Source organism: Vombatus ursinus, unplaced genomic scaffold (genome assembly GCF_900497805.2).
Source record: "Vombatus ursinus unplaced genomic scaffold, bare-nosed wombat genome assembly UNPS02014794.1, whole genome shotgun sequence".
NCBI lineage: Eukaryota > Metazoa > Chordata > Mammalia > Diprotodontia > Vombatidae > Vombatus > Vombatus ursinus.
In genome coordinates this window covers 3496802-3524105 of record NW_020954572.1, presented here as the reverse complement: position 1 = coordinate 3524105, position 27304 = coordinate 3496802, and the positions used below count along the sequence as shown (strand labels likewise).

The following is a 27304-nucleotide window of genomic DNA, read 5'->3' as shown; positions in this document are numbered from 1 at the left end:
TTCCAGCTCTATATCTATAATGTCTTTAAAATACTAGAAGCCAATATAATTGAGGCATTTTTAATTGAACAAGAACCAATTAAAATCCAGGAGGCTTACCAGCATGGTTAAAATAACATATCATGAGGGTAGAGCTAAGACAGACAAATAGTAGTAAGCAGTTCAGTGAGCTGTTTCACAGACTTTTCCAAACAGATCTAAAAAATGCACCAAACTAAATCCTGATAGAGAAATCCAGATAAAGTTACAGTGAGTCATTTGTACAGCCCAGCTTGGCATAGGGGACAGGAGCACCCGGGGACAAGCTATGCACCAGGCCAAGAGGAGCTTTCAGGCACAGACCAAGCCACCTCCAGACCTATACCAGGGCAATATGAGGGGCACAAATGCCAAATGCCAGCTTTGTTGCCTACCACCCAGTTCAAGGTCACAAATCTAGGACAACCTGTGAAGAGGACCAGCAAGGGGGAGTGGTACTCTTTAGCAGGGAGACCCTGGACGATGCATTGAGAAAGGAGAAAGTTCAGAAACCAATTGTGGCAGCAGTGTTACTTAGACCCCAGACTTGGAGTAAGGTCACTCTTAAAGCATCTAGCCCACCCTACAGAAGAACAACTAAGGCAGGAATCCCAGGTCAAAGGGGAGCTACAATTCCGCTATTCTGAACCAATGAGCTTTCCATTTGGCTCATAGGAGCTGAATCCAGCAGCAGTTTACTCTTGCTTAGAATCAAACCCAGGCCAAGAACTTGCAGAGCTCAGCCTAGGGGATAGCAATCCAACTTTGTCCTCAACTAGACCCCTTTTGGAATACTGCAGGCTTGGAAGTCCTCAGCCTATCCCTGGGATCCTGGAATAACACTCAAGAGCCAAGAAAGCATCAGCAGGACCAGCCCAGACCTTTCCTCCAGAAGTACTCAGAGCCCAGCCTTAATATCAAGTCCAGAGTCAGTAAATAGGCTAGAAGAATGAGTTAAACAAACAAACAAAAAACACCCTCCTTAATGAGCTGTTATGGTGTCAGGGATGCTTAATACACAAGCCAAAGAAGAAATTGACTCAAAAAATTTACACTCAGAACCCCAGAGAAAAACACGGCTTGGACACAAACTCAAGTAGAATTCCCAGAAGAAGTGAAGTTTTAAAAAGAGTTTTAAATTGTTTTTTTTTTAATAAATGAAATAAGCCTTTTCAAGAAAAAAATAGGAAAAGAGAGTTATGGAAGAAAGAATTAGAAAAGGAATTAAAAACTTGACACCACAGGTACAAAACCTTGCCAAAGCAACAAACTTGCTGAAAATTAGACCTGGCCAAATAGAAGCCAGTGACTCCATAAGGCAATGAGAAATATTAAGACAAAGTCAAAAAGCTGGAAAAATAGAAGAAAATGTAAGGTGTCTTAACACAAAAACAATTGACCTGCAACAAAATTTAAGAAGGAAAAGATTAAGAATCATTGGACTATATGAATATCATGACAAAAAAAAAGTCTAGATATCATAGTTCGAGAAATCTTAAAAGAAAACTATCCAGATCTCTTAAAACCAGAGGACAAAGTGGAAATGCAAAGAATCCACCAATCATCTCCTGAAAGAAACCCTAAAATTAAAACTCCCAGGAACATCAGAACCAAAACCCAAAGCTTTCAGGTCAAAGAAAAAACATTGCAAGCAATCAATCAATCATTCAATCAATAAACCTTTGTTAAGCACCTACCGTGTGCAAGGCACTGTGCAAAGTGCTGGGCATACAAAGAAAGAATTCAAGTACCAAGGAGTCACAGTTAGGATCAGTCAGTCAGCCAATCAATCAATAATTATTAATCAATCAATAATTATAATTACTATGTGCCAGGCACTGTGCTAAGTGCTGGGGATTCAAAAAAAGGTAAAAGATAGTCTCTGCCCTCAAAGAGCTCATAGCCTGGTTAGGGAGACAACAAGCGAACAAATATGTATAAATAAGCTAAATAGAGGATGAATAGGAAATAATTAAAAGCAGAAAGGCACTAGAATTAAGAGGATTTGGAAAAGACTAACGTAGATGCTGAGATTGGGGAGTGCTGCTAAAAGAAGTCAGGGAAATCAGTAGGCGGATATGAGGAAGGAGGGCATCCTAGGTATGGGAACAGTCAGAGAACATGCCCACATTTGAAAGATGGAGGATATTGTTCATGGAACACCAAGGAGGTCAGAGTCATTGGATCAAACAATACCAGGTGGGTGGTAAGGTATGGTTACTATCTAGAGCCAGACATGTGGAGAACATTGCTAACAATAAGACTAGTGGAGGTGGTGGAATTCCAGCTGAACTATTTAAAATCCTAAAAGATGATGCTGTTAAAGTGCTGCATTCAATATGCCAGCAAATTTGGAAAACTCAACATTGGCCACTGGATTGGAAGAGATCAGTTTACATCCTAATTCTAAAGAAGGGAAATGCTAGGGAATTTCAAATTATTGAACAATCGCACTCATTTCACATTATTTATTTCATCATTATGTTTAAAATTCTGCAAGCTAGGCTTTAACAATACGAGGACCAAGAATTACCAGAAAAGCTGGTTTTCTAAGAGGTAGAGGAACTAGAAACCAAATTGCCAACATTCCCTGAATTATGGAAAAAACAAGGGAGTTCCAGAAAAATATTTACTTTTGCTTCATTGACTATACTGAAGCCTTTTACTATGTGGATCACAACAAAATGTGTCAAGTCCTCAAAGAGATTGGAGTATCAGATTACCTTACTTATCTCCTGAAAAGTCTGTATGTGGGCCAAAAAGCAACAATTAGGATGGAAAATGGAACAACTGATTGGTTTGAGATTGGAAAAGGAGTACAACAAGATTGTATATAGTTATCTTATTTATGTAACTTATATGCAGAGTATATCATGCAAAATGCTAGGCTGAATGAATCTAAAGTTGGAATTAAGGTTTCTGGGAGAAATATCAACAATCGAATGATAACCACTATGATGGGAGAAAGTGAAGAGGAATTAAGAAGCTGTTTGATGAGGCTGAAAGAGAATACAAAAGCTGGAATGAAGCTTAACATCAAAAAAAAAAAAAAAAAAACCTAAGCTCTTGGCAACTGGTCCTATCACTTCCTGGCAAATAGAGAGAGAAGAAATGGAAACTGTGTTAGATTTTATATTCTTGGACTCAAAGATCACTGCAGACAGTGACTGCAGCCATGAAATTAAAAGATGCTTGCTCCTTGCAAGGAAAGCTATGGCAAATATGGACACCATTACTAAAAAGCAGAGACATTACCTTGCCAACAAAGGTCCACATAGTTACAACTATGGCTTTTCCAGTAACAATGTATGGTTGTGAGAGTTAGACTCTAAGGAAAGCTGAGCACTACAAAATTGACACTTTCAAATTGTGGTGCTGGAAAAGACTTTTGAGAGTCCCTTGGACAGGAAGGAGATCAAATCAGTCAATACTTAAAGAAATTAATTCAGACTATTCACTGGAAGGCCAAATACTGAAGCTAAAGCTTAATTACTTCAGCCACATAATGAGAAGACAGGACTCATTGGAAAAGACTGATGTTGGGAAAGATTGAAGGCAAATGGAAAAGGGGATGGCAGAGGATGATATGGATAGATAGTGTCATGGAAACAACAAACATGAACTTGGATAGACCTTGAGAGATAGTGGAGGACAGAAGGCCTAGTGTCCATGGGGTCACAGAGAATTGGACATGGCTGAATAACTGAACAACAGCAATGTAGGATGTAAAAAGACTAAGAAGGTAGGAGGGGCTCAGTTATGAAGGGCTTTGAATATTTTGATGTAATTCTGGAGGTGATACGGAGCTGCTGGTATTTATTGAGTAGAGAGGAGGGGTGGGTGATGTCATTGGGCCTATGCTTTAGGAAAATCACTTGGTTGGCTGAATAGAGGACAAAGTGGAGATTTGAAGCAAGCAGACTCACCAGTAGGCTCTTACAATAGACCAGGCATGAGGCAATGAGGACCTATACCAGAACAGTGGTAGTGTCAGAGGAGAGAAGAGGGCATATTTGAGATATGTTGCAAAGGTAAAAATCAATAATCCTTGACAACATTTTGGATATGGATGTTGAGAGATAGTGAAGAGTTGAGGATGGACACCTAGTTTGTGAGCTTGAGGAACTGGGAGGATGGTGTTGCCTTCTAAAGTAATAGGGAGGTGCTTGAAAGGAAGGTTTAGGGGAAAAGATAGTTAATTCCATTTTGGACATGCCAGAATTTAAGATTCTCTAGGACATCCAATTCAAGATATCTGAAAGGACATCCAATTCAAGATATCTGAAAGGAGATGCAATATTGGAAGTCACTTGAGAGGTTGTAGCAGGATAAGAAGATTTGAGAATCATCAGCATAGATATGGTAATTAAATCTATGGAAGCTTATGAGATCACCAAGAGAAGTAGTGTTGAAAAAGAAGAGAAGGATAGAACTCTGGGGGAGACACCTATGGGTTCAGACTTGATTTAGTAGCCACCACTATATAGGAGTAGAGAATTTGAAATACAATATTCCAGAAGGCAAAGGATCAAAATAATTTACCCAGAAAAAGTGAATATGTTACATTTTAAAATGTAAAATAGAGGACTTAATAATAATTTATAATTAATAATAATTTTTAATAAAATAAAGGACTTCCAAACATCCTTGATGAAAGATCAGAGCTGCAGAGAAATGTTAAAATTAAAAAACAGAAGAAGAGAAACACAAAAAGGTAAGTATGAATGAACAATGATAAAGAACTAACTAGCAAAGAACTAACTAAACAAAGAAAAAATGCTTACATTCAACATGGGGAGATGCTACCAGTGACCCCTCTGTACCTTAACATCATCGTTGTTCATAGAGGGAGTCCAGTTAGACAAAGCCTGGGGATGATTCTGTTATGTCTTGATGATGTTAAGAAAAGAATGGAAAGAAAAGGGAAGAGGAATATACTGGGGGAGAGAGAAGAGGGAAAGAAAAATTAGGGAAATTTTTCTTACATAATCAGTGCACAAGTAGGCAACTATACAAACAAAGAGGAGGAGTGGAGAGAAGCAGCTAATACTTGAACCTCACTCTCATGTGAACTGGTCAAAGGAAGGAAGAATACATACATACACACGCACCAAGCTGGGTACAGAAAAATATTTTACTCAACAGGAAAAAATAGAAGGAAAAGGGGGGAAAGGGGGAAGGGGAGTCAGACAGAGGAGAGATTAAGGGAGAGAGCAGTTCTAAGCAAAACAGACCCTAAGGATGTACAGAAATATAGCTCTTTTTGTTGCAGTCTAGGGGTGCTAGGAACCCCAAAATCCAAGGGTACAGGGTAGGAATCTGCCTCGAAAGAATTCGACTACTCATGCCTTCTTTCAGTCCAATTAGTGAATTTATTGTAACAGCTATAGAAGTGGGCCAGACATCTAGTCAGACATCAGTCTGTGCCATTTGTGATACCAATACAAGTGGGCCAGATTCTTAAGGAGTCTGCACATTTGATGAGGACAGGACTGATATTTTTATACAGAAAGACTGTGGGAAGATCTGGATGGGTTCTGGGAGTGGCAAGTATGCAAGGTACAATTCTGTAGGTTGTTGCTATTTGTCCTTCGTTCTCATGACATCAGAAAGGTGATGCCATGACTTGTAAGTAAATCGATTTAAGTGAAGCAGGGCTGTGCAGAGTCACCAGCCTCACTCTCTCCTCTGGAGTCATCTGGGCCCAGTGGCAAGGTACAGATCAGGACAACTAGCGATGGCCCCCACAATTCTGTAAAATGTTGGCTAAAGGAGTGCTTAGGTAGGTTGAAGTCACAGATCCTTGAGATAATGCTAAAAAACTTAGGGAGAAATTGTGAGAAAACATGAATAGGTGATATTTGTACATCATTCCACCAGTGAAACACTTTGCAGACTTGACAATGTTCTACTGAATCTTTGGAGAGCTGTCAGAAAAAATTCAGGTAGGGCAACCTGAATTCATTGACAGGAGACAACAGTTATTTCTGGTTGCCCTACCTTAATATTTTGTGACAGCTCTCCAAAGATTCAGTAGAACATTGTCAAGCCTGCAAAGCGTTTCACTGGAATTTCTAAAATGCAATGCTGAATTTTGCACTGAGGCTATAATTGAAGAAAGAATTGTTTAATTTGTTTCTGAATTTACTTTTATGATAGTTTAACACTAATGGAAGAAACCTATCTTTTTAAAAAAAAACAAACAATTGAATAAACTGCATTTTGCTTCAATATTTTTAAGGATCTGTGATTTCTTCAGTATGGGTATTCCTTCTACTAGTGCAGATCACAAATCCTCCCGTTCACCCAGGCTTACACCCTGTCATTCTCAAATCATCATTCCTTCCCTGCCCCCCATGTCCTGTCATTTCCACCTTTGTTACAGTACCTCTCTCATTCATAGCCCCTTCTCTCTTCTGACACGACCACCACTCTATTGCAAGTCCTCATCACCTCACACCTGGACTATTGCAATAGACTGCTAGTTGGTCTTCTTGTCGCGAGACTCTGCACGCTCCAGGTCATCCTCCCCATTCCACTGTCAAAGTGATCTTCCTAAACAAAGATCTGACCATTCAATGCCCTCCCCCTTTAATCAGTTTCAGTAGCTCCCTATTGCCTCCAGGACCAAATATAAACTCCCCCATTTGGGTTTTAAAGCCTTCCATAACCTGGCACTCCCTACCTTTCCAGTCTTCTTACACCTTACCTCCCACCCACCCACACACCTCTATTGTTGTTGTTGTTTGATCCACTCCTATACTGTGCAACCAAGTGATACCAGCCTCCTTCCTATGCCCTGCACAGGATTCTTCATCTCCTGATGAGGTATTTTCACTGACTTATCCCCTATGCCAGTCAGTCAGTCGGATATTCAAAGAGAGGCAAGGACAGTCCCTGGCCTCAAGGAGCTCACAATCTAATCTGCCCCTTAGGAATTTTTTTCCTCCTCTTCCTTGCCTCCTAGATTCCTTGGCTTCCTTCAATTCTAAGTCAGAGCCCCGCCTTCTGTAAGAACTCTTACCTAATGCCTTCTTCTGAGATTACCTCCAATTTACTCTGTATGTGTCCTGTTTATCCATAATTGTTTTCATGTTACCCCATTAAACGGTGAGCACCTGAGAGCCTAACAAGAGGATTAAATTTTTTTTCTTTTTCTTTGTATTCCTGGCACATATTAAGCATTTAACAAATGTTTCTTTTCTTTCTTTCTTTCTTTTTGTTTTCCTTTTTGGTGATCGGGTTAAGCGACTTGCCCAGGGTCACACAGCTAGTAAGTGTTAAATGTCTGAGGCTGGATTTGAACTCAGGTCCTCCTGACTCCAAGGCCAGAACTCTATTTACTGCACCACCTAGCTGCCCCTAACAAATATTTCTTGACCGACTAATAGTGATGATAATGGTTCACACTTCTATAGCTCTTTGAAGTTTACCAACTCCATACTTCATAACAACCCTGTGAAGTAGGTAGTACAAGGATATTGTTAAAGCAAGTGCATTTAATTAAGGACTACATTTCTCAAAATGTCTGAACTCAGAGCACAATAGTTTAAAGGGGGAACAAAAGTTACCAAGACTCTATTTCTTATGAAACTGCAATTCACTGAAATCCAACAATAAGTGGAACTTGGGTTATTTTCCTGCATATTTAGAATAGAGTACCAGTTCTGATGAATGGCACAAGCAACAGTTGGATGGGTCAAAATGTCTTACTGATGCTCACAGCCAAGAATAGACTGAGAGGCTATGGACAGCCATTCAGTCAGGGATAGAGTTGTGTCAGGTATCCCTTGTCCCCTTTCCCATAGGACTGCATGCAGGGTGATAGACTGGATAAGCGGTGGGTTATGTACTTTGGTACACAGGGCTGTGGAGCCCTGGGTTTGCATAAGATTTTCAGACAAAGGGCTTACCATGGCAACTGCCATGTCACTGGTGGAGCAATGGAGTGAGGGACCATGGACCAACAGCAAAAGTGAGGTTCTCCAAAAACTAGTTAATTTGCTAAGGTAAGTTAACTACTTAATTTATTTAAATACTTAAAGATTAACTACTTAAGCAGGTCTTCCTAATGGCCACTCAGGCTGAGAAAGGAAAAGTTATAATTATGCAAAATCAGCAAGTTTGCAGGAATGTTTTATCATTCAGTTCTAACCGGAACTAAACTTCTGTTTTGCCTTAAGCATGCCAGTGTTATTTAATAGGAGCCAGTGGGACCGCAGACTCCTCTGGCTAATCAATCACATCACTCTCATTTTACAGATAGGGAACTTGAAGATCAAAGAAATAAAGCTGTTCGCCCAAGATCATGCAGCTAATAAATAAAGTCTGGACTTGAACCCAGGTATTTAATTTTAAATCCAGTGGTCTGCAACCAGAGGGTAATGAGGATAGGGAGGCATATGGAAACCACATCTTATTAGTGTAGGGTCTGTGTGTGTCTTCTCATTTCAGTTTTATATATCCATGTGGGTCTAACTAGTTATGGCTTGCAGGGATCCCAGCCAGCTCTGCAATCTCCTCCAATCACTTTTCTCCAAGGGAGACTTTGATTCCTGCCGGGGTGGGTGGGGGGAAGGAAGGAGGGAGCAGGAGTTTGGGGCCAAGAGTCTGGCTGCTCTGCTCTTCTCCGAGAGGGAATATCAGGCTAGAATTATATCTCTCTCTCCTCCTAGATATTGTTAATCTAGGGGAAATAATTTTTAGGTTCAAGTCTCTATCCTGATTGCTATACTTTAACAGAGATGTTAACATAAGCCACATAAGCTACCTAACCTAAGCCACGTATTCAAAAGCTTGACTCCCTCCCACCAAATGCTAGTTACACAAAGACACATACACATAGAGAATAGCAAATGAACTCATTTATTCAAGCTGATAACAAACAGAAATACAGATGAGAATATGCCAGGCAAAGTGACTGAGCTCTTTTACTTGGAAGCAAGATATCTCTGCTCAATGGAGAGAGAGATACAGAGACAGAGAGAGAAAGAGAGAGTCCCAAATCTCAACCAACAAGAAATTATCTGAGGACCATAGGATGGTAAAAGGGGGATGGGAACATGATTAAGGCACCAACTCCTCTATATACTGTCTTCTTCCTGGATTCTTTCTCCCTTCAGGGACCTCTGGAACTGAATATTTCCTCTCTTGGAGCTGGAAGCCAGAATAGACCCTCTCTCTTCCCAAGCTCTTGTCACGTTTGCCCCTCACACAGGCTGGAGAATGAGTAATCATTCTCCACTAATAAGGAGCATCTTATGCTCATGGACTTGAGCTCTGGGTTACATTTGTACACTGTACAAAGAGCTGCACATTTTTAATATGAACACCTTGTCAATAGCATATTGCTCCATGCTCTCTTCTAAACTGAAGGAATGTTCTCCAGGTGTTGACATTCACCAGAATGCCTGGTGCCAGAGATGGAGTGTGCTGTTCATGGAATAGCCAGGAAGCCAGTGTCACTGGATGGAAGAGGTCATGTAGGGAGTTCATTAGGTGGTTTGCCCAAAGTCACATTGGTAGTAAGTAGAGTCAGGATTCAAACCCAGATCCTCTGACTCCAAAATCTGGCATTCTTTACATTGTACTGCAATGCCTGGACACATGTTTTTGTGCTCAGAGGAGATGCCACAAGGCTGCTGATTCCTGTTGGAGCAGAATGGAGAAATAGGCCCTGAGCACCTGACTTGGATTAGTCCTGTCACTGAATACAGATTCCCACAAACTCTTCAAACTGTATACAATAGTCAATTTACTCTAACTGGGGTTTAAGCACAGGTTGCACGACATTTCCCCTTTCCAGATTTCTTGGCAGTGGAGAAACACTCATGCTACTTTACCTGCAATCTTGTATATTGTTTTCATGCTGCTAACATAGCCACTCTAAACTGAGCTCAACTCAGTGAGACCCAGCCTTTAAAATAAGGCAGGGAAGGTACCAGTGTTAAATATAAATTCAACAAGTAAGTGATATCTGTCCACCTACCAAGTAGGAGAAAAGAAGTACTTGACATAATGATTGAAAGGTCATTGGAGATACATGACCTAGTTTCTTTGGTCATTCTCTTCCTACTGGGAAAGCCTAAGAGCAATTAAAACAAAAGCCATTTGGCACTAGGTATTGGGCTTTTTCCTAATTGGATGACTCTTAAAATTTGGACTAAAATGTTACTCTGCCATTCTTATGGGACCTCATACCTGAATTAGCTGTCTGGGTATTATGAAATTACTGAGTTGTTAGGGGAAAGATCAAAGAAAGGACAGTGGGATGTTGTGTTCCCTACATCTTTAGTCAAACATAGACTATAGTATAAATCTGGAAGAAAGAATAATAGTGAAAAATATTTAGCATTCAACTGTAGCAGCTTGGCTCTGATCTCTTTAAACAAGTTTGTTTAGTCATTTTCAGCTGTCATGACTCTTCATGACCCCACTTAGAGTCTTCTTGGCAAAGATGCTGGAATGGTTTGCCATTTCCTTCTCTAGCTCATTTTACAGATGTGGAAACTGAGGCCAACAGGTTAAATGACTTGCCCACTTGTCACACAGTTAGTTAAATGTCTGAGGCCAGATTTGAACTCAGGAAGATGAGCCTTCCTGACTCCAAGCCTGGTGTTCCATCTACCGTGCTGCCTATCGCTCTTTTAAACAAGTTGCTGGTAATGAAAAGTGGGTATTGGACACTGGAAACTATATCAACACCAATTAGAATAATTTCACATAGAAGTTGAATCTAGGCAAATCGATATTTACAAAAAGGAGATACAAAGATGGACAGGATGGATGGAGGGCTAGCTGTATCATTGGAGGGGACATCCAGATCAATGAAATCTCAGACTAATTTGAATATTTGGGTAATGAGTTCAGAACTAGAGGGTTTAAAGTCTGATATCATAAGAGTTTTAGAGAGGATTTTCCAAATAGCATTCTCTGGATAGGAGAGGTTATTATGAAGTATTTAGGATCATAGTTTTAGAGAAAGAAGAGGTCTTAGAAGTTATCAGTGCAAACCCTTTATTTTACACATAAGGAAACTGAGGCTAGAGAGGATAAATGACTTTCCCAAAGGTCACATGGTCAGTGAATGGAACAGGGAGGATTTCAACTCAGGTTCTCTCTGATCCCAAATTCAGCACTTTCCCACTGTGCCATGCAGCTTCTCCCTCCGTCTTAGTTCTGGCTTCTCAACACTGATGCCTGTTTCTGGACCTCAACTGGCCTGAAATCTTCAAAGTGAAGGCTGGCTGATGACTTCTTGAGTAATGTTGTAGAGATAATTTTTTTATTAGGTATGGGTATCCTGAAGCTAGTTCAAACTGGTTCTTGGGAATCATTGTTTGATTGTCGATGTAAGTATTTACATCTCAGAAATTGTCAAAAGGTATAAATCAATGCTTGATTAATTGTTTTGTTGATTGTCTAGATTTAATAAAGTGATGGAGAAGATTCAATAATGCAGATTAATCTTTTTTTTTTTTGAGGCAATTGGGGTTAAGTGACTTGCCCAGGGTCACACAGCTTGTAAGTGTCTGAGGCTGAATTTGAACTCAGGTCCCTCCAGGGCCAGTACTCTAATGCAGATTAATTTTAAAGGTGTGTCCTGCATATATTTTTTTTCCTACCAGAGAGCTGGTTGTTAAACCAGTTACCAGTACCTCACTGGTTACATGATCTCTGAAATGTCTTCTAATTTTAAGATTCTGTGATTTCTCAGTATAAAATACTACCACACAAAATGTGAGATATGACCTTGAACAAATCACCTAATTCCTCTATTTCAGTTTTCTTTCACATAAAATGTGTAAAATGAAGGGGCTGGATTAGGTAATCTTTAAAATTCCTTCATAGTCTGACATTTATTCAGCAACCATTTATTAAGTGCCTACCTTATACAAGATAATGGGGAAATTAAAAACATATCGTCCCTGATCTCAAAGCATTAGATTTTAGGTGATATCTAGTAGAAGATAAAAGACATGCATGCAAATACTTATTATTTAAATAAAGTATGATAAGGGAATATTAGAGTTAGGAATAAGGTAAAATAATAATTTACATTTCTGTAGTACTTTAAGTTTAATTTTTAAAACAAACATATTGTTTATTTATTTTTAGCATTCATATTTTAAAATTTTTGTTGTTTTATGTTGAAAAGCTTCCCTCATGACAACCCCATGTAGTGTATTATTATCTTCACTTTATAGATGTGGAAATTATAGCTCAGAGACTAGCCCCTGCAGGGTTCCATACCCAAAAATGTCACAGAATAGACTCAAAACCAGGGATCTAACTCTAAGACTTCTAATATTAAACCACCAATTTCTCTCGAAACAAGCATATTTGTATTGTCCTTTAAAGTTTATAAAATGCTTTCCTCGCAGTGATCTACTTTCCCCACCATTTAGCAGTAAGAGCTCTCTAAATGTGTGATTTTTGTGCTAAGCAAGTCATTATATGAAAGAAATAAAGAGCAGCTCATGAACAAATTAATCAAGATTAATTGAAAGATTTTTTTTTAAATAGCTAGCTGAAATTACAAGGACAGGAGAAATGGAGAACTGCAGGTGCTTCTGAGAAGCCAGCATTTTATTTCAGGAGTTATTGACCAGGTCAGTTTGTGGGAGGCAGAAGCACAAAAATTGTCTTTCAGTTTTCCTCCAACATTTGGGAAAAGTCTTATCTCTTCTGTTTATAAATGATGCTTCATAAGTTTTTCTCACTTCCCCAGGGTTCTAGGATGGCATCTTCTGGGGAGATATTGCATTATATATTACCTCTGCTTCTAGCTTGATGCTTTGGGATCTTTGAGCATGGAATCACAGGAATAAAGGAGTGGGGGGAAGGAAAAGAGAGAGTTGGATATGACCTATCCTAGGGGTAGGGAACCTGAGGCCTTGAGGCCACATGTGGCTTTCTAGGTCTCGGGTATGGCCTTTTGACCGAGTTCAAGTTTTACAGAACAAATCCTTTTATTAAGGGGGTTTGCTCTGTGAAGTCTGGATTCAGTCAAAGGGCCACACTTGAGGACCTAGAAGGCTACAAGTGGCCTCAAGGCCACAGGTTCCCCACCTCTGACCTATTGTATGATTGAATTTGCAGATTCATTGAATTGTGATGGGACCTACTCTCACAGCATTGGCTGGAATCTACCAAACATTTTCCCTGAGACCTGGGGCTTACTGCTCTACATAGATGTCCATTGTATATACAGTGATAGCTTATTGGGAGTTAGGATAAGGTACTTCATAAAAATGCAAGGTTAGGAAATAGCAAAAAAGAACAAACATGCCATTAAATTTTGTTCATAGACTGAATTTATGACTTCATTTTTAACTCTCCTGAGCCAAAAACATACTCTCCATAGAGTTGCAAGTATAGAATATGTATGTATATATATCATATAATGTAGAAATAGTATAATATTACTATGCCATATTATTAAATATTAATATCATTATTCTATAGTACATATAACATTTGCTCAGGATTTTAGTTCAATACTTCATATATTGAACCTTTTGGAATCTATAAGATAGATCAATAGATAAGTACGATGGTACTAGAAGTGGCCCAGAGATTAAGTGGTTTGGCAGTTATCACAGTAAGTGATGGAGCTGGGAGGCATTATATAATAGAAAGAGAAGGGATAATGATGGAAGACTCCATGGAAAAGGCAGTTTTTTGAGCTAAATCTTATGCTATGAGTAGATTTTAGTGTCAAATGTTTTGCTCTACTCATAGAAAAGCAAGACATAATTACACGACTTTGATGATAATTTTTTCAGATCTCAAATATTTGGAGAAATGGGTTTTGGAAAAAAACACCTGACAAGTAAATATATTCCCTAACTGCCAGCAAAAGGTAAGAGTTCTATTCCTTGTTTTCCTCTGTTACCATAGTAGCACTGCAATTAGATTATATATTAAATGAATTTATCTTATTGTTCTCAACAAAGAGGAAAAATTGCTTATGTTCATTCACTGCTCCCTACTGATATACCTTTGTTGGACTGATATATCCTCCCTTACACCTTAACTGGGAGAAAATCTCTCTTGTAGAAACTGCTATCCCCTGATGGTATTTTCATATTAAACTACATTTAGTTCTTAACAAATTGGGCTTATTACTAGTTTTAAATAGCAGCAAATTTAAAGGATTCATTCCTGACATCTAATATTTAAAAAGGTAATTAGTTGGATTTATTAAAAACTCACCATCCTACAGATTTTTGAAAACTCATGCAGAGCTCCAGGAAACATTAATTCCTTTAATTTTTTTTTTTTTTGCTGCATAATAACCTCAGCAAATGAGATATTATTTAGAAATAGGTAGTCCTAAAAAAGGACTTGAAGTGATAAATCTTTAATGCCTCACTATTTTCAACCCAGGGAAGAAGTTATAAGCAAAAGGAGTAGAAATATAAATTTTAGGAGACTGAAACATATACATATAACTAAAGAATGTACAAATTAAAAGTCAGGAGAGGTTTTGTATTGGCAAGGAACTAGACTGAGAGATGACACCATTTGGGAAGATTTTTAAAAAAACAACAACAACCAAGGAGAAAAAAAAAAAAAACCACCCACCTAACAAGGAACTGAAAGATTCTTGTTCAGTCAAATAGCCCTAAGCCAAATTCACATACAAAGCTTATGGAATCACACCCATTCAGGCTGGAACAATCTGTTTTGTAATCAGAAAATACAGAAATGGAAATGTTAAAATGAATGCATGTATCATGCCTTGCCCACCAGGAGCACATGAAGAATCGTGAATGTGTTAATATCATAATATTAGCACATATTTATTTATAAGGTCATAAAAGGACTTTCTCATCCACTATCTAATTTGATCCTTACAATCCCTTTAGGTTGGCGTCATTTGGCTCTTTTTACTGATGAGGAAATTGAGGCACAGAAAAGTTTAGTGACTTGTCCAAGGTCACACTGCTATGAAGTAGTACAGAAGGAACCTGAAACCCAGTTCTTGTGATTCCACGCCCCATGCTCTTTCCGTTACTGCACTGCCTCAAACATGAACCCTGAAATCACCCTGAAAGTTTGACTGATGCACATTTTTAGTCACTCAGCTCTTTTTGAGAATTGAGCTAGTTTTGTGGCAGAATTAAAGACATAAAAGACATTGTTCTGCCACTTGAGGACTATGCTGGCTCATCCAATGATAGGATTATATCGAGTCTAGAGATGGATGAATAATAGCTATCCTTTATATAGCACTTTAAGGTTTGCAAGGTGCTTTACAAATATTATCTCATTTGATCCTCATAACAACCCTCAGAGGTAGGTACTATTATTATCATCTCCATTTTACAGATGAGGAAACCAAGGCAGGCAGAAGTTAAGTGACTTGTTCAGGGCCACCCAGCTACTAAGTGTCTGAGGTGGGATTTGAATGAAGGTCCGTTGCTTAACCCACTGTGCCATGCAGTACAGGGAGACACCCACTTACAGACGTAGTTTGAAGTAAGGTTTATTACAAGTGTTACGGGGACTGGCACACACACAAGGTGCCTCTGACAGTGAGGCTCTCAGGTGGTGAGGCTGGGCCCTGCTTCTGGGCAAGTTGTGATGATGTTTGATAAAGTTCTTTGGAGAGATTATTGGAGTATAGATAGACATTTTATAACCGATTCCAGTCTACTAACTATGTGCCTAAGAGAAGCCTTTTTGATTGACTTTATAGTTAGAACTGGGACACTTTCAAGAGGTCTTAGTTGGCCTGTAAGGGGAGAGGCAGCTCTCACTTTCAGTAATTTTGGAGAAGGGTAGAATTTTGCAGTGTAACTAGAAGGGTCAGGATAGTCAATTGCATCAATTGATGCAATGTTTTTTTTTAATATTAAAAATTAATTTTACTATAATTTTACCTATGGAAATATACTTCAAACAAAAATAATTATAAGCAGGTATTATAGTTTTACTTTAAGATTAAAATATTCATTCTACTTTTCTATTTTGTGCAAATGTACTGCATCAATTGATGCCCTTTGGTCCTTTGAGCTATTCTTAAATTTCTGTCCTTCTTAAATTGAGTATGTGATATTTGTATTTATTTTATAGCCAAGTGAGTATTACCTTATGCCCAAAGGGAGGACTCTTATCCCTCCTAGAAGAAAAAATGAAAAAGCTTGAGGGGTACCTCTCCAGGTTATCAGGGACAATGAGATGGTCTTTTTTAAAAGCCAGAAGGACTTCAGTGTGAAAAGAAAAAATAAAAAAGGATCTGAAGAGGCAGACAGGAATCCTGACCTTTCAGGAGGTTGGAGAGTGAAAAAAAAAATGTCACGTGGAGAAGGAAAGGATGAAAGACAGCTGAACATTTAGGGCTATGAAACAAATTTGAGGAGTTTCCTAAAGAGGAGAGAGGTAGATTCTTTGAGGAGGAAGCAATGGCTGGTCCTTAAAGAAGATCTGTTGTCAGGTGAGAAATCATAGATCAAGTTACAGAGGAAGAAGAGAGGAATGGAGGTAGCTGACGATTCCCTGCAGAAGGACACTGAGGCAACTATTGGTTGACCTGATAACAATGATGTTGGAAAGGGCTATTATCTTCCTGGAGAATGTATCTGTTAAAATTGATTACCTGAAATAAAAAGGAAACTGAGGACAAAGTTAGGAGCCATCTATGATTTAATTTGCAGATTAAACCAGATCAACTGACTCCTCACAGGTCAGAGACAAGGAGTGATTTACAGAAATGATTTCAATAACAAAAAAGAGGAATTTTTAAAAAATGACAGACACTTGTTTTGAACATAATTTAATTGGACAAGGCAGGTCACTTGACCAGTTAGCTTCTTCCGGACTTTCTTAATCCTGTGCCAGATATTCTTTTCTCCAGGTGGTACCTTTTGTAACCAGGAAGTGAACTGGGAAAGAGGAACTTGTGGTCAGTGGTTAGCAGTTACCCCCCATTTTCCTCAGCAGAGTCCATTACTCAACTTGGACTCTAGCTAAAGAAAAAGAAAAGGGGGCTTAACTTAACCTCTGGCTAACCTTCCTCCAGCTGTCAGAAAGGGGAACTTGGCCTCTGGTCAACCTCACTTTCTGCTGGAAAGAGGGACTTAGTCTTTTGAAAAACCTTATAATCTTATGATTATATTATTCTTCTAAATTATCTGCTACTAAATGATAAAGTCTTTTCAATCTATTTATTCACTAAATCTATAGGTAACCTAGACTTAAGAGACCATCTATGTTAGTCTGGCTTGGTTTAGGACTAGCTCTTCCTAAAGAAGGCAGCCTAACTCTATAATCAACTAAAAATGAATCAAAGCAATCAAAAAGAACTGATTTTTTTTTCATATCCAAGTCATGAGAGAGAGAATTCCAAAGACTTGTCAGGAAAGATAACTACTACTCATTTGTGGTACATTCACTTGAGCATTAATGAAAAGACAGCAGTGTCAAAGATTATAAAATCTTAAACGAGGAACTGAAGACTGCCCTGGGACAGGTAATTTTTAAATGAATGCTGCCTATTGATGCAAAAAAGAAAAGCAGATATGGGAAATTAATGATGGTTTTTGAGAATGAGATTTGAATTCCTGGACCCACAGCTGGAAATATAGGAATATCTCTGTCTCTGGCCAGCTATAGGGTTCATCTAACCAGGGCTAAATTCAAGAATGTATTTACCCTCAGAATGTCACAGATTTTAAAAAACAGGTCCCAAATAACACCAAAATATTCGTAACAGCAGTAACAAAAAACTGGAAACAAAGTTGATGCCCATTGATGGGGAAATTATTAAACTAAATGTTATAGGGACAAACCCATAGAACATGTGCTGTGGGGTTCATGGGAATGGAAACATGCTTTGGCCCTTTGCTAAAGGCACATGCACTGTGATTGGTTTCTGGTTGGTTCTTGTAGGTTCCCAGGACTGGGTGCTGTGTCAAAGATGATTGGTGACTGTGCTAGGATGAACTGCCCAGCTGTGTTGTGTAAGAGTTGTGTAGAAGCTCCATATTCCTCTCTTGGTAAGTTGGTACTCTCTTGCGACACATCCAAGCCTGTCCTCTGTAATCAGACAATACCAATTCTTTCTCTGGAGGCGGATAGCATGTTTCATCATTAGTCCTTTGGGATTGTCTTCGATCATTGTATTGATGAAAATAGGCAAGTCATTCACAGTTCTTCATTGACCAATATTGTTGTTACCATGCACAGTATTATTATGTTATTATTATGTTAGTATGTATAGCATATGTATGTATTCTTCTGGTTCTGCTTACTTTACTCTGCATCAGTTCATGTAAGTCTTTCCAGTTTTTCTGAAATCATCCTGCTTGTCATTTCTTATAGCACAATAATATTCCATCACAATCATAAATCACACCTTGTTTAGCCATTCCCCAATTGATGAGCATCCCCTCGACTTCCAATTCTTAGCCACTGCAAAAAGAGCTGCTTTAAATATTTTTGTACGAATAGGTTCTTTTCCCTTGTTTGATATCTTTGGGATACAGACCTAGCAGTGGTATTGCTGGATCAAAAGGTATGCACAGCTTTACAGCCCTTTGAGCATAGTTCCAAATTATGAGCTATTATTTTTGAAGGCTGTTTACCAACATAAGTGCCTGTGACCTGGGGTGGCTATTATGGAGTTCAAGTGTTAGGAAGTGCCCAAGTGCTATAATTCTATAAATCAAGGGATCTTAACCTTGGGTCCATGGACACCTTTGGCTTCTGTTGATAGATTTCAGAGTACCTGTGAATTTGGTTGGCTACATCTTTATTTCAATATAACTGGTTTCCTTTGTAATCTTAGGTATTTTATTTTATGCAAATAAAAGCATCATTCTGAAAGTCCATAACATAAAAAAAGGTTACGAACCTCTGCTATAGACAGTCACCATCTGAGCAGGAAAAGTAATTTTCTGGCCCTTCAGCTCTGGGAACATAAATGTACATGTTTTGCACAAACATGGACTGAACATGAATGTCCTGATTGTTCAAGACCTTGAAAGATACGGGTCAAACATTCCAACTCCACTTTCAACTGCTTGTATCTTGACTCTTTGTTGCCCTAACACCCTGAGAAGTGGGGAAATTACTGAGGTATTACTAACATCCATCAGAAATGAGACTTTCTCTCTCCATATAAAGAGAGGGTAGAATACCTCCTCTCATGCTGCTGCCATCTCGGGAGCTGAATCTGTGGATGTATAGCCACTGACAATATAGTCACTTGACAAGTCTGGACAAGAACATACAAGAAATCTTGTGAGTAAATTCCAGCAGCTATGCTCTTAGCATTCACTCTTTATCTGAAACCCAGTCATCTCTTTTATTAAATTTCACTAGCATATTTGAGTTTACATGTCATTGCATCTTTTCCTTTGCTGTGCAGGCAGACTTACCACAAAACCACTTGTTTAGAGAGTTTTTGCTACAAAATAGTGGGGAAGGAAAAGGAATGACTGAACACCTCTTTAGTCCCTGAAAATTAGCCTTTCAAACCAGAACAACTCTGAGTTTGTATATGACCAGAAGCAGATAAGCTGGTTGAATAGTGAGAATGAAATGAATAAATAGCTATCCTGGGAGGGCTGCTTTGGCACCCTCAAGATATTCAACAACAACAACAATAAACAAACAAACAAAAGAAAGTCTCCATGTTATTAGATGGATCTTCTTTGGAGGATTTATGGAAAGATGTGGACAAGAATCCCACAGAATGAGAAAGTATGTGTGTCTGTGAGTGCTTGTTGGGGGGAGTAAGCTGAATTGATAGGCAGAATAACTACATTGATGAAATAATTAAGATCATGTGTCAAAATATGATTTTGTACCTATTGAACGCTAAAGAATCTGATTTAGTATTTGTTCCCGTATAGATAACCAGTAGTAAGTAATAGTCTTAATGATTGATGCATCTCTGGATGTTCTCTGTCACATCCTTTATTTATTTAATTTATTCATTTTTTGGTCACATCCTTTGTGAATGTCTTGACTGTTCACGTCAGTTGATATACCACCATCTCCATGCTCATTAGCACAGGAATCCTACTATCATGACGTGTCTTTTTTTTTTCTGAATTCAGTAACAGACCCCTTTGTTCCTGATAGGATTTATGAATCACCTTCTGTGGAGCGTGAGAAACTGCTTTCTCCTCAGAAGGCCCTGACCCATCCTTTCTGGTATAACACCAATGGGCGGCATTGTAGAATGTATTTGATCTATTAGCTCCAACTTCTCTTCTAGAAGAGAATAGAGCTGAATTTCGATTTTACCTAGGCCTCACCTGTCTTCATCTTGACTTTTTTTTTTCTCACACAGGGATTGGAAATTTAATCAGCCATATCCTATTGCGACATCAACCTAAGACGATGTAATGGCCTTCAGATCTCTATGGTCCCTTTCTTGTTGTTTTATGGAGTTTACATCAGATAGAAATTCATTAAATAATTACAATAGTTTAGAGCCCCCAGTTGGGAAAATTCAGACAGAAGTTTGTTCTTGGGCCTAATTAAATTTTTTATATATCTCCTTATGCTTCTTGTTTATTGACTGCCTTCCCTATATTTGAGGCAATTTCATGATACAAGGAACATTTAAGTAAGAGAAATCAGCAGAATACAGTACAGTGTCTATTATTTGACAGGCATGGAAAGTTGGGAAAAGAATAGACTTTTTTTGGGCAATTTCCCTCAGACTTTGAAGAGGTTAGTACTACTGGTAACGTCAGTCCAAGTCCTCTATTCTAAGACGCCTTGGGATTTCTCCTGTTGTAGCTCAGCTCTCCTTCACCTGTTGCCCCTGTTCCACTGATTCTTTCAGCATATCTAATTAAGTCATGCTTGAGACTCCCCACTCCTTTGCATCTGCTCTCTTGAAGCCTCTGTTTCTTTGTAAAACTCCCAGGCATGACTCCAACCTTCCTTGTGGTTCAAAGAGGGTGAGAGTCTAAATTGTCCTAAGGGTTGTGAGGGAATACTTGTCCCATTGAACCACAAATCCCAGAATGTCAGTCAGTTCTCAAACCTCTGTGGTAATGTGAAAAGCCTCTTACTGATTTTGGAACTCCAGTTTCTCAGATACACATCTTACATTCTTTCTTTGCATCAATTTCATCTACCTTTTAACCTGTTGATCCTCACACCCCTGTTTTGGATTCCCTTCTTTTTTTGTTATTCTTTTTTCTTCTTTTGGAGTCTTTTATGTATATATTGCTGAGAGAACCATTTATCTTTCCTAATAAGCTAGAAAGCAGAGAGACATTCCATTATCCTTTTATCTTCCCCTCTAGGACAGAACCCATTTCACACTTAGTACACTTATATTTATTGATTGCCTATGGCATAGATAAACACAGTGCCATTTCTGTAGGTCACTGGAATATTTCTCCTTTCTTCTCATACCTACTAGAAATGAGATCTTTTTGTCATTTGGGGCTCCTTTAGCCATCCTTGCTACTACCTGACAAAATAACTTTTCTGTTTGTTGTACTTGTTTTTTTCTCTTACAGCTGTGTCAGAGTGGGCTTAGGAGCCCCAGCTTTTATAGGCTGCCAAAGTTCTCTTGAATTTCCTCTCCTACTCTTGTTTTCCAGGTGTGAATAATCACTGACTGGAAGATTTTTCTGCCAATCCCCTAATTACCCCTAGTATCTGCAAAAACTTCAATTAGAAGTTATCTTAAAAGATCAGAAAAAAAATCAGAAAAAATTAGAATCAGAAATCAGAAAAATCAGAAAAAAAATTAACATCCCTCACTTCTTTTTTATCTTATCTCTTCTGCTGCCTCTCAGAAGCGGGATAAGTGACATGTGGTGTAGTTAATTCTGTGCCTAACTGTGGTAAATAAGGATGAACTGAGTTGTGAATGACAGCTATCTTCAGAGGCAGTAGCCATGCCATCTTAGAGTTAGCAAGTGGTAAAGAAGGAAATACCAGGCCTCATCTAACATTTATCTTGGTCTTTATGGGAGCAGATTTCAAAGTGTGCTGAAGTAGGATCCCATTCTTTAGACTCTATATGGGAAGTTATCTCCAGAGAGATGAGAGGTTTTCAAAAGCAAAATTCTGGTGTGATGGATCCCGATGAGGAAGAAAAAGGGGAAACATTTAGAGACTTCATGAACTATGATTTTAAAAGAACACATGATACAATGGAAAGAATGTTAGATTTGAAGCCAGAAAAAAATAGGTCCAAGTCCTGCCTCTGCCACTTATTATGAGAACTTGGCAAGTTGACTAACCTTTCTGAGCCTCTATTTCCTTTTCTTTATTTTTTTTAATTTAAAAAAAATATTCATTTAAAATTTGACTGCCAAAGAAAAAAGAAAAAAAAAACATTTCCATGTACACAGCAGAACATAAGAGAGGATTCAATATAAAACAATAGATTTCCATTTCACAAAAACCTGTGTAATAAATCCTACACTTTGTTTTCAAAGCAACTCAGCCTTTCTGTACCTTGTTTGGGTTTTCTTTGGTTCTCTGCTGTGCACTTTTTATTTGTTTTTTCTCCTTTCCCTCCTCCCTCATCCTAGAGGAGGCTACAATTAAACACAAAAATGCATATATATATATATATATATGTATACACACACACACACACATATATATACACATACATATCCATAAACATATGCACATAATTATATACATATACAAATACACACATATACATACATGTAAGACCATATTACGCATATTTCTATTTGTCACTTCTTTCTCTGGAGGTGATTAGTATGTTCCTTCAAAGGTCCAAGTCTTTCCTTGTTTTTCTAAATCAACCAGCTCATAATTTCTTATATCACAGAAGTATTTCATCACAATCATATACCATAGCTTATTTAGCCATTCCCCAATTAAAAAACATCTATTATTTTAGCCAATCTGACAGTGTAAGATGGTATCTCAAAGTCATTTTAATTTACATTTCTCTAATAAATAATGATTTAGAGCATTTTGTCATGTAATTATATATAGTCTTGATTTCTTTGACGAAAAACTGCCTGTTCATATCTTTCGACCATTTGTCATTTGGGGTATGACTTGTATTCTTATAAATTTGACAAAGTTCTCCATATATTTGAAAAATGAGACCCCTATCTGAGAGATTGTCTCTGAAAGTTTCCCCCCCAATTTTCTGCATTCCTTCTAATTTTGACTACATTGGTTTTATTTATACAAGAACTTTTTAATTTAAAATAATTGAAATTAACCATTTTACACCTCAATAATGCTCTTATCTCTAGTTTCTTCACAAAGTATTCTCCTATCCATGAGTCTGATAGGTAATATGTTCAATGTTCATCTAATTCTCTTGTGATATCTCCTTTTATATCCAGGTCCTGTATCCATTTTGACCTTATTTTGGTACATGGTTTAATATATTGGTCTATGCTCTATTCCTGTCAGGCTGCTTTCCAGCTTTCCCAGCAATTTTTTTTTAACCAAATAATGAATTCTTATCCTAAAAGCTTAAATCTTTACATTTGTCAAACACAAAGTTACTATAGTCCTTTACTACTGCGTACTATATGTCTATTCTGTTCTACGAATCCACCACTTCATTTCTTAGCCAGTACCAGATAGTTCTGCTGTCTGTTTCTGCTTTATGGGTAAATTCATCCCATTCACATTCTAAGTTGTAATTATTGTGAATTTCTCTCTATCCTATTTTTTCTAATCTTCTTCATTTCCTCATCTTTAAAATGAAAATGTGGAGCTATATGACTTCTAAGGTTAGTTCTAATTCTATGATAAAAGATTAAAATCTAAGAGCAACTGAGGATGAAGACAAAAGTATAGCAAGATCCTGTAATATTAATGTTAGGAGACTGGCAAGATGGTGTAGGGAGAAGCTGTAAATGAGTCTAGCTACCTATTATAGTCCCCAGTAAGAGCAGCAGTAGAAATGCCAAACAAAAGGGGAAACCTTATAGAATGGAGAAAATAAAAACATCTCAAAGAGATTTACAGAAAAAGGAAAGTGATGAACAAAGAAATAAGAAAGCAGGAAAAATGGCTCCAATAGAATGAATAAATGTTATGAGTTAAAATAAACCAAAGAGAAGATTTTTTTAAAAACAGAACTACTGTAAACAATGGTCCCCCAAACAAAGCTGAAGTCATCACAAGACATATCAATGTGGAAACTAAGCACACTAAAGGAAATAAAAGAATTTATACCAGTAAAACAAGACAAAATGACAAAATTCCATTGCATGTAGTTGATGTCATTGGGTTTATTGAACACTATGCTATTATATCTGATAGTTTCTGGGTCTTATTAGCCTGATCTGTCCCACTGATTCAATGTTTTTATGTTTTAACCAGTTCCAAGTAGTTTTGGTTATTACTGTTTTGTAGTATAGTTTGAGGACTGATACTGCTAGACCCTGTTTTTTTACCTCTTTTCCCATGATTTATCTTGAGATTACTGACCTTTGTTCCTCCATGTGAATTGTTATGATTTTGTCTAGTTCTATAAAGTAACTATTTGGTAATTTGATTGGTATGACACTGAATCTATAAATTAGTTTAGGTAATATTGTCACTTTTATTATGCTGACATGGCCCAATCACAAGAAATTAATATCTTTACAATAAGATCTTCCTCTATTTCTGTAGAGTGTTTATAGTTGTATTATATAATTCTTATGTCTGTCTTAGTAAATGGATGTCCAGATATCTTATAAAATCTGTATCTTATAAAATCTGAATGTAATTTATTTTCCACTATCTTCCTGATGGATTCTGTTGGTAATATATATAAAGGCTGGTGACATTCATGGGTTTATTTTATATCTTGCTACTTTACTGAAGTTGTTGTTTTTATTAATTTTTAAATGAATTTCTAGGATTCTCTAAATAAGTGATCATATTCTCAAAAAGTGATAATTTTGTTTCTCCTTTGCCTATTCTTATCCCCTGATTTTTTTCTTGTCATTGCTAAAGCAAGCATTTCTAGAAACATATCAAATAATGGTAGAGAAAATGGAAATCTTAGCTTTACCTCTGATCTGATTGGAAAGGCTTCTAGGGTTTCTCCATTACAGATAATATTAGGTGTTGGTTTTAGATAGATAGCATTTACCATATTATGGAAAGCCCCATTTATTCCTATAATTTGAATTATTTTAAATATACTTAGTGTTATATTTTGTCAAAAACCTTTTCTGCTTCTCTTGATGTAAATCACATGATTTTTTGTCTTTCCAAAATTTATATACATAATTATGTTTATAAATTCCTAATATTCAGCCAACCCTGAATTTCTAGTATGAATCCAAACTTTTGTTATGTAGAATCTTTTAAATATGTTGCTTTTTGCTAATATTTCATTAAATTTTTTCATCAATATTAATTAGAGATATTGATCTGTAAATTTCTTTCTCTGCTTTCTTTCTCTCTTCTGGCTTAGGTATTGGGACTGTATTTGTATTATAGAAGGAATTGTCTTCTTTCTCCATTTTTGCAAACAATTTATGTAATATTGGCATTGATTATTCTTTGTATATTTAATAAAATTCACTTAAAAATCCACTTGTATCTTAGGGTTTTTTTTTCTTTGAAAATTCCTTTATGGTTTATTCAATTCTTTTTTTTCCTGCTAACTTAGGAAATCAAATGCCTTCCAAAAAGAAGTCTCTAATGCTTTTCATAATAAAAAAATATAGAACACTATTCTTTAAAAAAAAAACACCATGCTTATCTGTACAGGTCTGTAAAGTGAAATACACATCTTAGATATTCTTGGTGAGGCACTTCCAAAGAACTAATTATATTCACATCTATTATATTAAAGTATCAAAAATAATTTTTACTTGATAGTTAAATTGGTTCACCAGCCTCATTTAAAAAAAATAATTAATTAATTTTTAGTTTTCAACATTCACTTCCACAAGATCTTGAGTTCCAAATTTTCTCCCCATCTCTCCCCTCCTCCCATCCCAAGATGGCATGAATTCTGAATACCCTGCCCCTGATCTGCCCTCCCTTCTATAACTCTCCCTTTTCTCTTATTCCATCTCCCTTCTACTTTCCTGTAGGACTATATAGATTTCTATAACCCATTGCCTGTATATCTTTTTCCCACTTGTATGTAAAAACAGTTTTTAACATTTGTTTTTAGAACGTTGGATTCCAAATTCTCTCCCTTCCTCCCTGCCCACCCACCCTCACTGAGAAGGCAAGCAACTTGATACAGGTTATACATATGTAGTCACACAAGACACTTCCATAATAGCCGTGTTGGTTCACCAGCCTCATTACAAAATTATTGGATGACCTACCAAAATTGCGGTTGCTCTGGCTAAATATATGCCTATTGTGAGCATGCAAATTCTCCATTGTCCTGACTGTTGCTATCTTCAGAAGAAGGAACACTATCCATAGGAACTGGTATTGGTAGCATCCATGAATCTGGAGGGAGGTAGAGGGGCTGGTAATGCATAACCTATTCTGGTTGTCATATTCTGTTAAGGGTTGTATCTCCTTGAAAACTCCCATTGTTGTTTGGATCAGATTCTATCCCAGACATATCTCGTCCACTTGGCATTATTCCTAGGGGCTGCACCATCTCACTTTGTGGGCCTAAGGCTTCTCTGGGTAAATTCATGCTTGAGCTAATACAGCCCAGTCAATCTGACTTGGATACTGCTGGTGCTAGAATGACTGCATCTATTGTTGTTGATGAAAAGACCATTGTTGCCAAGGCTCTCCTCCTTGAGCTATCATTTTGCTTGATTATAAATTATATTTTCTATCTTAAATGTTTGCTTTCCCTTTAAAATTCAAGTTGCCTCACAATGCAACTTAGAATCATAGCAGCAAGCTTATTTTCATCCCCTTTTGACCATGCTACCACTGTGGTTACTACAGCATCTTCTCTACCCCCTTCATTCATTTCACTTTTTCTTGGCTGTTCTTTTTTCAGTGGGGAAAGAGAGGGAAGAAATGGATATAGTTAAGACATAGAGGATAATTTCCTGTCTACAAAGACCATTTCATATTGAAATGTACTGCTGACAATGGCTGCAGATAGCTTCCTATGGAGGTTTCCTTTTTTTAAATTAATTAATTAATTAATTTTTAGTTTTCAACATTCACTTACATATGAGTTCCAAATTTTCTCTCTATCTCTCACCTCCCCTCACCCCAAGATGGCATTCAATTTTATATAGGCTCTACATATACATTCATATTGAACCTATCTTAACATTAGTCATGTTGTAAAGAAGAATTAGAACCAATAGGAGAAACCACAAGAAAGAAGAAACAAGCAAAAAAAAAAAAAGAAAAA

General features: G+C 37.4%; 1 pseudogene; it reads right to left on the bottom strand.

The window, feature by feature from the left end:
• Positions 1 to 244: 244 nt before the first annotated feature.
• On the bottom strand, positions 245 to 26739 carry LOC114048986 (annotated as a pseudogene).
• Between the last annotated feature and the right edge of the window lie 565 nt (positions 26740 to 27304).